The sequence below is a fragment of the Pinus tabuliformis genome, chromosome J (assembly GCF_031772625.1).
Source record: "Pinus tabuliformis cultivar Carrire ecotype Pingquan chromosome J, CPIR1, whole genome shotgun sequence".
Classification (NCBI taxonomy): Eukaryota; Viridiplantae; Streptophyta; class Pinopsida; order Pinales; family Pinaceae; genus Pinus; species Pinus tabuliformis.
The window spans coordinates 1,435,882,641-1,435,894,259 of NC_142295.1; positions in this window are offsets into that span (position 1 = coordinate 1,435,882,641).

An 11,619-nucleotide genomic window follows, 5' to 3' on the forward strand; every position below is an offset into this window, starting at 1 on the left:
TCGAACCCTTTCGCGGAGGTATAGAGGGACGAAATAGAAGTCTCATTGGACAAGCCCTAGAATGAAGCGACCTACACGAAGGCAAGAATAAAGGGAATAAAATGACATCATGACCATCTCAGGGTGTGGATACTTGGTTCACGCGTCCCCCCATACTGCTTCGGGTGAGACTTCGGTCCGCACTCCACAGGCTAATGTAGAAAGGGATAGTAGTGTAGGGATTTGTTTGGCTAACTAATGTTGAACCTGGGTCAGGCCCGCTCAAGCCAACAAATGGTTCCATTGCCGAGATGAGATTCTGCATAAGACATGTGTGATGTCGTATCACTAGAATCTGACTAAGAAAGAGATTGGATGATAGGAAGATCCATGAGTTCACGACGCAAGAGAACAGAAGCAATTGACTGACAAAGGAATAGTGGCTGGATATGTACCTGTATATAGAGATTCACGAGATCTTTTTTTGCTCCTTTCTGATTAAGCTATATGAGTGGATTGCGAAGCTAGCAAATAGCCAAGGAAGGTGGAAACTTGATGGTCCTATTGTGTGGACCCTGGAGCTAGTGTGAAGGTTGGAAGCATTGGAGGATAAGATCACTTGAGTTGTCAATCATTGGCTCGATCACGTCGTAGGAGGATTTGTAGCTAAATTTGTGGTTGACACCTTAGTTAGCTGCAACGAGGAGAAGAGATGCTTTTTCAAAGGACCGCGAGGTAAGTACATAAAATCTTTGAATACCTAGATTAAAATGTTGTTGTGAGAAAAAAGGGTTATGTAGCTACTGTCGCACAGAATGAGTCGATCTTACGGACAAGATAAACCTTCCTAGAATCTAAAGAAGACCTAACGACAAGCAAACCAACCAGACACTATCTTTCTCTAAATATGCTTCAATAAACAATAGCAAACGAGTGTTTTTAGGGCCTACCTTTGGTCCAACACAAGCTTGTGGATGCCCTCGCTCCTTTGATCCAAATGAGCTCTTTTTCATGAATCTGCAAACACAAACAAGGCAAACAAATTAAATAGCACCTGAAAAACCAATTGCATAAAACATATTTAACATGAAAGTCAAGGAGTCCATGAAACAAATAACATAAGATACTTTTTGAGAAAAATGAGTTTGATTGTATTAATTCAAAAGAAGAAGAACCTTACAACCTTTGCCTTGACGATGTACAAGCTCCTCCCAGGGTCCAACAAGATGTCTTCTCTACTTTGACAAGTTTCATTCACTCTCCAATAGAACCAAGAGGTATGTGATCTCTCCTCTCAAGCTCAACCAAAGAGTCTTAATTTCACCAGCATTTACCCTCAAAATGTTCAGCTTATAACCTCTGTAGTCCTCACCCCAATGCCTGTATTTATAGTGCAATGGAGGGAAGTTACTAGGTCCTCCTTCAAAGGGATAAAGCCCTCCTTCAAAGGGATAGCTCCTTTAGTCAAGGGATTAGCTCCTTCTCTTTTGGGATAAATGAACCACCTCAGAGCGAACAATCCACATCAAAAATCCTTCTAGAAAACTCTATAATTAACCCAAAGTGAGTTTTTTAAGATAAAACTTGCGCCTTTTGACTTTCAAAGGGGTCCGCACCTACACCGTTAGGAACAGAGCGGGTAGGTACGCAACTTTTGTACACAGAAGGTGCGGGACTGCAGGTGACCATGAGAGAAAGTGCGAAACCAGAGTTACATGGATATTTAATGTCTTTCTCCCACTTCTAAAGCTTGATTTGAAGAGCTGAGGTCTTAGACTTGCTTGGGAGGACAGTACAAGTGATGATAGACCCATACTGACTGCAAATAATCATGGTGATGATATTTTTGTGTAACAGATTGCCCCCTAAAGTGCGAAGTCTGTAGTAGATGAGGATTTCATTTATCATATAGGAAGAGTGAAGTACTTTATCATTTCGAGGATCATCTTGTGGAGAGCCCGGTCGGAACCTGTAAAAACATTCAATGCAAGATATATATATGAGATCATATCATCGCTGAGGTAGGCATTCCCATACTCAGATCAAAACTAACTAGAAAACTATCTACTGCTCTGATATAGGAATGATCTTGTAAAACATCATAAGTATAGACTCGTGTGAACATAGTATGGACGCAGCCATCTATTTATGAATATTCCACAACATAATGAATACAAAATTCCTCGCAGCCTGGATGGTGGAAACTAGATCCAGGGTCTTAATTTCTACTTCCCGAAATAGTACGATTCTATCCATGCGAATAAATGTGTTGATGTCGAACATGGTAGAAACCACTTGATTACCAGTCAATGATGTAAACTGTTAACAAGTGTGAGAGAAACCACCAGTGATGTCAATGGCTCTCAAAGTACCCAGTACAATCCATGAGATGTGAGTAAATGTATTGATGTCGAACATATCACGGAATCCTTCGATCGAAAGTCAATGATGTAAACTGTCGTCAAAGGCGGGAAACCTGCCATTGAGGCATGTAGATCTCAAGGTACTGACGATTTCTAGATCATCTTTCTAGATAATGAGCTGATGTCGATAGAAAGTGATCCGTCGTAGGCAAGCCCACAACACGAAATCATAGATCAAGTTGAAGAAATTTAGTTGCAAGGACTGACTCAGGGATGGTCAAGATGGATGACAGATATTTTGCAGATGAATGGCTTATTGGCAGTGACCTCTTGAACACATAACGACACGACAGATGGCTTGGTGACAATTGACCCAAAGTTAATACCCAGAAACCGGCTGAAGACTTTCAATGTGGTTTGATCAACTATTAGGCAAAGGATTTCCCAACCCAGGTGAATAAAAGTGTCGTGTTCAAGAGTGGTTACAAAGTATGACAAACAGACTCATTTTCCTCTCTTTTCCCCCACCATTTCTAGCAAGTACCTCTTTATTTTTGACAAGCTTGAGGAGGATAACATTTGCTTGATTATAAGCTCATCCTTCGGATGAGTCCAACTTAGTTTAGATTCGAACCCTAAGAAGGAGTGGTTCGTTCCTGTTTGTAATTGAACAGGTCCTTTACTGTGAAATTTTAACGAGTCCAGTATAGGAGAAACTCGGCGTTTTTCAATTTTAGAGAGTCTGAAAAAAACTTAAGAAGACTCCGGGGTTGACCTTTTTTGTAAATTTGTGTCTCCCAAGTCCGAAAAAGTATAAAATAATACTTGAGAGAACCGCTTGGTCTTTTACGACCAAGGAGTACTTTTCGTTATTAGTGTCACTGATCCGAAAAAGTAAAAAAGCGATCAACGACACGTCGTTTTATAACCAATATCGAATTCGAAACGACACAAATCCGGCAATCTTTTCATGTTTTTACGGTCGGAAAAGAGCTGTAAGTGGACCGTCTTTTAATTCCATTTTAACGAGTGTAAAAGAAACGCTCAGCAATATTTTCATATTTTAGGAGTCAGAAAAGGGCTTAAAGATGACTCTACTTGTTTTTTCGTTGAAAATGATAGATTTCACCTTAATAATCCTTTATTCTGCACAGAAACACAAACATTACTCATACCTGTTTGAAATGGATAAAAGCGTTGCAAAATACCTTTTCAAAGTGAAACATAAACAAATTTGCAATTTATTTACTCAAAAAACTTATAAAAAGGGCCTTTGTCAATTCATTTTTACCGTTCGAGTTTGGGTGAGAAAATAGTGCTTTTGCTTAGAAAACTTCCCGTGAAGATTGTGGAAAATCCAACCGTTGGAATCGAGCGCCGTCTTCTCTAGGTAATCCACATCATCCTACTCTTCATTTTCAACTGTTTAGTTTTTTGATTTAGTCCTTCATTTCATTTTTTGGGAGGGTTTTTAGGTGCAAAACCCACGCGCGGGGGTCCGCAGGTTTACCATTGCGGACCCGCGGACCCCGACTTTTTCTCCATTGGGAAAAAACTCGGGGTCCGCACCTTCCGTGTAGACAAAGTGCGTACCCACGCACTGTGTCTAACTCGAAGGGTGCCTACCCCGCCGCAAGGGTTTTGAACCCAAAATTTCTCAAAAATGGACCAATCAAAATGTTTTCTAGCAATTTAAATAATCTTTATACTTGATGCAGAGAGTATATCATGCTAGATTGGCGTGAACAAGAGCATAAGGATGTGGATACCGCCGCATGGAATCATCAGCCTTCACTTGATGCTTTGAGGGCATGCGGACTGTACAAATTCTGGACCATTCCTGGCATGAGGGCTCAGGTGGATTTCTTACAGTGGCTGGTTGATAGATGGAGCATACAGGACCAGTGTTTCTTCATTGGTGGGCACCAGCTCGAAATCGAGCCGGAGGACATTTATTTCTTGACTGGTTTGCCTAAGAGAGGCGAAGACTTGACTCTATTCGGGACTAGGCCAGGTGGTTCGTCTGTCGATAGCCTCCGGCTAGAGTACTGCAACAGCGAGGCTAAAGATAGATATAAAGACCATATCCCGTCCTGAGCTCATGGTGATTGCGTTTACTGTCACCAGACTTTGCGGAGCTACCGCATTACATGTTGCCACTGGATCCCAGATGCGTATGGCAGTTGATTGCTTTCGAGGCACCATCTTCAACTGGTGCAATGCTGTGCTGGCCAATGTGAAAGGCCAACTGACCAAGGCCAAGAGCGGATGACTAAAGACCTTTGGTTATGGGGCTTTGGTCGTGAGTTTTGGCCTGGAGAGGGTTCCTATGCTGATCCCACAGCACCTTATCGTTGGAGCTGGGCTTCCTCGAGAACCCAAACTGATGCGATGGGTCGCAGTCATGGCCTGTCACCCGGACGAGAGGACAGAAGTTGCTCGGTTCAAACCTGAGTATTTCCAATGGTTGGAAAACCAGGTCTTTTCCATTCAGGATTTCCCTTACATTGGGATAGATTTCCGTGGTGACCCAGACATGGCTCTTCCACCAGGAGAGCAGTGGGACGAGTCAGGTAAAATCCTTTTCAAATTTTCCTATTTTAATTTTTTTTTTTTTTTTCATCATCTCAAAACTGATAGTAAAAATTTCAAATGCAGATGTGGGTCCACAGCGACCAGCCGCTCTCCGGCCTTTCGAGAGGAGGCAACCAGTTGCACCCGCGCCAGCCACACAGGACAAATCCGCAGAGGTTTTGGCCAAGTTGGAGGGTCAGCTTGAGCGCTTGACAGGGGATATTCCTGAGACCACTATAGACGACATTCCTCGTCAACTTCAGTGCTATGTGATTGGAGTCCCGGGACCTTTTAGGAGGTTCCTTTGCAAGGTGGCCCGGGCAGTGGTTTCTTATAGAGATCATCACCAGTGATAGGATGATCGCCTTTTGTGGGCACATGTGACATTTTTGTTTTTTGTACTTATCATTTTTGCCGATCATAAGGTGTTTTTCAACCTATGATCGAAGACGATGTATTTTTTGACACACTCCTATATATATATATATATATCACTATTCCCGGCTTATCTTGTAAATCATGTTATGAAATGGTTTTAAATTTACATGTATGATTATTGCAAATGTCTATTTAACATTCGAGAAGCAATTGCATCTACTAATGTATTTAAAGACCTTGGAATATGCTGATATTAAATGTAATCAAACTCACGTTCCAAGAGATGCACTCTCAAAAATAATCTTAATAACATTGGATTTCTAATGGCATACACTCTATTAAGCTATAATACAACGAGTTCAGAATCCAACCTCACTATCAAACTCCGAATCCCAAATGAAATAGATTCAGATAATAACTCAATCACTGCACTATACTCTGCAATGTTGTTTTTTGTTTGACCGAGGCTTACCCCATGCATAGAGACTAACTCGTCAGAGGGCGAATAGATAACCCAAGTTGCGGAAGAGATGTTCTGTGTATTACGACAAGCACCATCAGCAAATCCAATGTATGTTTGGAGAGGCATCGACATCTGCAATATCAAGAGTAAAACCAAGATAAGCAGGAATAATGACGGAAAAAACACTCTCTAAACTAAGCACACTTTGTAAACTAAAACACACCAGTTAGAAAGAAAAACTATCCTAACTAAAAATCTCCATACCCCATTCTTTTAAGCATAGTACCTCTTCAAGTAAAGGCCATTTCTGGGTTTACCCAAAGAGTCCCCATCAAAGTCTACCAATTCATAGGCCCCTTTTGCTAGCTTTCGCTTAACAATATAGGGACCATGCCACATAGGAACGAATTTCCCAGTGCCTAATTTATCATTAGCTTGATCATACAATAACACTAGGTCTCCTTCTGAAAAATTTCGAGGGGTCACATTCCGATCATACTGAGCTTTCATACGTTTTGCGTGAGTCTCGATCGCCAATGCAGCATCACGCCAATTCTCATCTAATTGAGCTAAGTATAACAAACGCTTTTCCTCTTCGGAAGTAGCTGGAAGTAATTCAATGGCCATTTGCAGTGACGAGATTTCGCACTCAATGGGTAACACAGCTTCCAAACCATAGACTAGTTGGAAAGGAGTGAACCCTGTTGATGTTTTTACTGAAGTTCGGTACGCCCAAAGCGCTGAAAATAGCATGTTGTGCCAATTCGACCGATGAATCCCAATGATTCGTCGGATCATGATAACTAAAACTTTGTTGATGGACTCAACCAGACCATTCGCTTGTGGATAATAAGGAGTTGAACTATCATGACGTAAACCAAGCTGGCCTGTAAGTTCGGTCATCATAACGTTTCGAAAATGACGCCCATGATCAGTGATTATTGCTTGTGGGACACCAAACCTAGCAATTATATGATTTAACACAAAAATTGCAGCTTTCTTGCCGTCTGCCTCGAATGTAGGCATCGCCTCGGCCCACTTAGTAAAATAATCTACCGCAAGGATGATATACGCATGCCCCCCGGCCGAGTGAGGGTTACATGTAATAAAATCGATACCCCATTTGGCAAAAGGACCAACGACAATTATAGGGTGGAGAGGAGCAGGTGGAGCGCGCATCTTACGATCAAAAATCTGGCAGTTATGGCATTTTCGGACCGCCGTAATACAATCTTTAAACAAGGACGGCCAGAAATAGCCAGCACGCAATATCTTTTGGGTTGTGACATACCCAGATATATGACCGCCACATGCTCCAGAGTGACATTCATTTAGAACCCCTTCAGCTTCTTCGTGAATTAAGCAACGTCGAAAAATAGAGTCCGCCCCACGGCAATAAAGAGTATCTCCAATAATTTTGAATTGTTGGGACTGGAAGCGAATTTTCCGACGTTCCGACCTTGAAATTTCTGGCCGAAAGGATTGGGTCTGGAGATAGACGATGATATCCCCATACCATGGATCTAAAGTGCTGATTAGAAACAAAGATTCGTCCGCAATGGGCTCCTCTACCACAGTTTATGTGTCAGCACGCGGGAAGTCACACATTAACTCTGCAAAAACTAAAGATTTCTTAGACTTAGATTTCTCAAACTCCAAGTCGAATTCCTGCAGGATAACGATCCATTTAGAGTACTTGCCCCTAGCAATTGTTTGGTCAAGATGTAGATCATAGGGTTGCAATCCGAAATTACCGTAGTTTTACGTAGTAAAATGTAGTGACGAAAACGTTGGACAGCTTGAACGGCTGCCAATGCCAATTTCTCCACATGTGAGTATTTTAGCTCAGTTGGATTTAACGTGCGACTAAGGTAATATATCACATGTTCCGTTCCAAATTCATCTTCCTGAACTAAGACCATTCCAATGGTGGAATGGGAGGCAGCGAGATACAAAAAGTAATCCTGGTTGTAGTTGGGAGGATGCAACAACGGTGCATGGGTCAACGCGTGTTTGAGTGCATCAAAAGATTTCTGAGCTATCTCATCCCAAGAGAATTGAGTGTTCTGTTTCAACAACCGTGTAAAACCCTTTGTAACCTCGGCGTAGTTAGGAATGAATCGTCGTAAAAAGTTTGCTTTCCCCTGCAAACTTTGGAGTTGGCGAAGACTCGAAGGAGGAGGCAAATTGATAATAGCTTCGACCTTTGAGGGATCAACGCGAATGCCGGCTTTCGAAACCACAAATCCCAGCAATCGACCCGTTTCTATACAGAAGACACATTTGTGTGGGTTCAACCGAATACGATAATGCCTACACCTCATAAAGATTGCTCGTAAATGGACGAGGTGATCAGCTCAATGTAATGAATGAGCAGGCAAGTCATCGAGATAGGGTTGCACAATGTGCTTGATGTCATGAAACGCATAAGACATCGCCCTCTGAAAAGTTGCTCTGGCATTCTTAAGCCCAAAAGGTAATTTGGAATAAGCAAATGTCCCCCATGGACAAATGAAAGCCGTTTTTGGTTGATCGGCAGGTAGAATATTGATTTGATTGTATCCGGAAAAACCGTCCATAAAGGAAAATATTTCGCTGCTGGCACAATCATCAATGATTTGATCGATATAGGGAGTTGGGAAATTGTCCTTTGGACAGGCTCGATTAATGTCCCTATAATCGATGCATATTCTTATTGTCCCCTGTTTTTTGTTAACCGGAACAATATTCGATACCCAATCCGTTAGCGGGATCGGATAAATGAAACCTGCTTTCAACAGTTTTTCAACTTCTGCTTTAATTGAAATAGCTTTTCGTGGGTGAATCTGATGCAAACGTTGCCGGACGGGTTTAGCATTCGGGTAAGTCTTGATCTCATGAACAACAATCGCGGGATCAATTCTTGGCATTTCCTCATAGGACCAGGCAAACACGTCACGGAATTCTTGAAATAGGGCCTTATATAATTGAATTTCGTCATCTGTACACGAGGCACCTATATGAATGTTCTCAACAATTCCGAGCTTAACCGAAATGTCAATGGGAATAGTTCGAGAGATGTTTCCCAAATTTAACTCTGAATCGGGATGTTTCATTGGATTCTGAGGTTCTTTGACATATTCAGTCGTAAATATTGATGAGAAATCATTTTCAAAACGATCATCCTTAGGTAAAAACGAAGATCTGTGATGGAGATCTTCCCATGGTAAATCATCTACACATAGGATTTCACGAATTTGCTCATCAGAGTGAACAAGTTCAGAAAACGTAGTTAAATCCGAGGTTGATGTGAAAAGTGATTCCTCACGGACCACATTCATTAAGTCATTTTTGGTTGAACACGGGTCGGCAAAAGACTGCACGACTTCATAGGCAATTTCATATGGACTCAAAGGCATGAAATTACCAAATGAGTCTATTTCAGATTCAGAAGGAACGATCCAAGGATCGTCATAAAAAATAGTGTCTGATGTAATCATATGAATGGTTGCAAATGAAGATGACGCGTTGATTGGAGGAAAAGGAAAAGCTCCAAGTAAACCGGCATCTTTAAATAATCCTACTCCAACATCCTTATATGGAATAGTCGTTTTACCGACATGCTGAATACTCTCCGAAGAGGCTGGGTCGGATGAGAAGTAAGCCAGCTGGTCTATTGTTACGATCTTTCCATTATGTGGAAAATTTATTACTCTAAAGACCGATGAAACAACCGTTGTCATAGCGTAATACCAACTTCGACCCAAGAGAAGGTTGTAGTCTAGAGGGGCATCAACCACCTCCACATCTAGACTAACAGTTTTGCCTTCAACCCCTATAGGAAAATCCTGTAGAATGCCAAAAGGATGAAACCCACGGCCATCAAAGGCCTTAAGAATTGTCGGGGATTGATTTAGTGAAGGAGAACCAAGCGATCTCCAACACTGTATCGACATAATACACGTTGAAGCTCCCTCATCAATTACAGTCCGATGAATAGGCCTGTTTTTGACTATCACTGGGATCTGGAAAGCCATTTGATGAGGCAAATGCGGTGTACTATTTTCTAGATCAAATATTATTAGGTTCGGGTCCTGAACATCAACAGCTCCTATAGCCGACAAAAGTAATTTACGCTGTGCTGGGCATGATTGCAGCACCTCCAAAGCCGACATTGCTGAGGGTGAAACAACTAAATCCTCAACAATGTTATAATTCTGAGCCGCTCTTGCATGTGGATTGAAAGCTGACTTTCGAAGTATACCCTTAGCGGGCGGTTTGATTACTAAGTCTGGATTAGGTTTCTCGATCTGTAGTGGATCGGAACCGGGAGCTAAGGTTGATGGATTAGAATGAGAAGATTCTGCTTCTTTGCCATCAACAGGACTTTTACTACCATAATCTTGCGATCGAGTCACAATCCTTACATGGGACATCATCAATATGGGTTCTTCATTGGCACTCGAGGAAGAACCTATCATCTTACTGTCTTGACTTGGAAATGGATCCTTCAAGACAGCAGGAGTTTGGGAACCTTTGATGATCTTTGCAACCTCTGCTCGATGAGGGCAGTCTCTTGTAAAATGTTCTTCGTCACAAATGAGACATGGATAATGAGGTTTGCGCTTTTCATCATTGGATTCCGCCTTTTCAGGTTTCTCCTTTGAACTTTTTTCCGTTTTATTCTTATTCTTTCCTTTCTTCTTCCCACCGAATTTTGATTTAGCCGTAGATGACTCTACAACGTGAATATCGGCGGAAACCTCTGCAAAAGAATCTCCTGTCGGGGAATCAGGCAAGGTTATGATAGGAGAATAATTCTTGGAAGACTTCTTCTTACTTTTAGTGTTAACCGTACCAATCATACCGTCAGCGGCATGAGATCCCGAAGGAGTTGCAGTGATTTGATTTGACTTGGGAAGATCGGGGATCTTTTCGTGTAACGTACCTGACTGAGTATAGACCAAGTCAAGGTACTGTGCTTGAGCAATCACTTGCTCCTCAGTAACAACTCCGGCTTTAGCGACATCTTCAGTGATCCTTGGCAACAAAGATTTTACAAACCACTCAGCCAAGATTTGATTCGGAATAAATACCTTCACTAAACATCGTCGACGTCTCCACTCATGAATATGATCTGAAATATACGTGGATGTTGATTGTTTTAGCGAAGTTAACAATTCCGTGCCATTGTCATATCGGACTGGCAACTGGAAATGAGTTAAAAACGAGGTAGCTAACTGACTAAAATTATAAAAAGTGCCTCGCGGTAACTCAATGTACCACTTGGCCGTGAGACCAATTAGAGTGCGCTGGAAAAGTCTAAGATGGATCGAATCATCTGTGATGGAGTTAGACGCACACCAGAGGTGGTAAGTCATCACATGGTTCGACGGGTCCTCTCCAGATTTACCTTCGAACTTGGGAATGTCACTGGGAAACTTATTCGGCATTGGCGGCCAAAACGGAAGATAATTAATCGGATCGTTCGTTAGGCGCGACAAGTCTGGTAAGTCCAAAGTTGCGATAAACGGTAACTGCCGATTAGGATCCCTAAAACTCTGGGTCATGAGACCAGCCCCAGGAGGAGGATATCCAGGATAACTAGGAATAGGAATCGCGTTCGGGATATTGTATCCTCCCGGAAAACCAGGATTAACCGGACCATACTGGGGTTGTTGAGGTTGTTGATAAGTGTACCCAGGATACGGTTGATACTGATAAACTGGCTGCTGGACAGCAGGACCGAATTGGTACTGTCCCTGGTACGGTTGATAGGTGAATTGAGGTTGACTTGTGACAACCGTACTTAAACCAGGTTGTCCTACAGGCATCTGAACCGTAGTTTGAATCGTGGATCCAGACAGTGGTAAAGATGTCTGA